The sequence below is a fragment of the Dipodomys ordii genome, unplaced genomic scaffold (assembly GCF_000151885.1).
Source record: "Dipodomys ordii isolate 6190 unplaced genomic scaffold, Dord_2.0 Scaffold2, whole genome shotgun sequence".
Taxonomy (NCBI): Eukaryota; Metazoa; Chordata; class Mammalia; order Rodentia; family Heteromyidae; genus Dipodomys; species Dipodomys ordii.
The window spans coordinates 2,205,101-2,206,903 of NW_012267218.1; positions in this window are offsets into that span (position 1 = coordinate 2,205,101).

The window sequence follows — 1,803 nt, forward strand, 5'->3', positions numbered from 1 at the left end:
AGTCTCTTGGCTTTATCTCCCAAATGCTGTCTAGAAGCCGCCTCTTTACAAGTTTGTTACTTTTATCAAATAACTAAGCATATGGGCTTTACTACTGGACACGTGCAGTATTTCCAACACCAATGATTCTGGCTTATCAAATAACTAATAATATGGGCTTTACTGCTGGACCTTCTAGTTCATTCCATTGATCTTCGGACCTGTCTCTGGGCCAGCATCAACTGTTTTTTATTATAGCTCTGTAGGACACCTTGAGGCCTAGGATTGTGATACCACCAGCATTTTTTTTGGCCCAGAATTGCTTTGGCTAGTAGAGGTCTTTTGTTGTTACATATGAATTTTTGGATGGTTTCTCTTAGTGAAGAATGTCACTAAGGAATGCATTTAATTTGTAGATCATTTTTGGCAGCATGGCCATTTTTTTTCTTTTTTTTGCCGGTCGTGGGGCCTGAACTCTGGGCCTGGGCGCTGTCCCTCAGCTCTTCAGCTCAAGGCAAGTGCTCTACCACGTTAGCTATAATGCCACTTCCGGTTTTCTGCTGGTTTACTGGAGATAAGAGCGTGTCTCACTGACTTTCCTGCTCGGGCTGGCTTTGAACTGCGATCCTCAGGTCTCAGCCTCCTGAGTAGCTAGGATGACAGGCGTGAGCCAGCGCCCGGCTCCCATGGGCATTTTCACAATATTCACTCTGCATAGCTGTGAACACGGGAGGTCTCTGTTTCCTGATGCTGTCATCTACTTCTGAAAGCCAACTCTGTACAGACATCATGAGGCTCAGTGGCAGAGCAGAGGCCCCATGGTCTCGAGGCCGGCTCCTGCAGCGCCGCCCGCGCCATGCGCAGGGCTATGGACGGTGGTGGGGGCCGGCCCTCCTACTCCAGGAGCCCCGCACTCACCTGTTGGTTTCCACTGCCGTCCTCTGACCTTACATGCTTGCGGACGTTCCGGACATGGCACCACAGGGGAGTGACAGAACCTTCAAGTCCCTTGTCCCCCGCCGTGAGACAGGCAGCCTGTTCTGCCACGGGCTTCTGCCTTGGCGAGCTAGTTGCTAAGACCGTGTCTCAAAATACTAAAGACGGGGGACCAAAAAGGGGAAAGCAAAGAAGGGGTGACATTATCCACGAAGCTCTGTACTAACATTTAAAAAAAGGGGGGACTGACTGGTCACTGAATTAAAATCTCTAAAGTTGTGAGCAAAAGAAACCTCCTCCTTCGGTAAATCTATTTATTTTTTGGGAAATTGATTTACTCAAGTACTTGTCAATTATAATAATCTCCTCATCAATCCATTATCTGGCGAAATCCAGGGAGACCACACACACCAGATGTGCTCCTCAGTGACTCGGAGACACCAACCCCAAGGTGGGGTCACTTCCTTTTTATTTATTTTGGTCGGTCGAGGGGCCTGAACTCTGGGCCTGGGCGCTGACCCTCAGCCCTTCAGCTCAAGGCCAGCGCTCTACCACTGGAACCATAGTGCCACTTCCAGTTTTCTGGCGGTTTAGTGGAGATAAGATTTTCACAAATGTTGCTGTGGCTCAAGTGGTAGAGTGCTCGCTTTGAGCTGAAGAGCTGAGGGTCAGCGCCCAGCCCAGAGTTCAAGCCCCATGACCACCACCAAAACAACAACAAAAAAAACCCTCGACACTCCCTTTGGGGCTGGGAAGGTGGCTCAGTGGTAGAGCGCTTGCCTTGCATGCCTGAGGCCCTGGGTTCCATTCCTCAGTACCACATAAACAGAAAAAAGAAAAGCCAGAAGTGGCGCTGTGGCTCAAGTGGTAGAGCACTAGCCTTGAGCT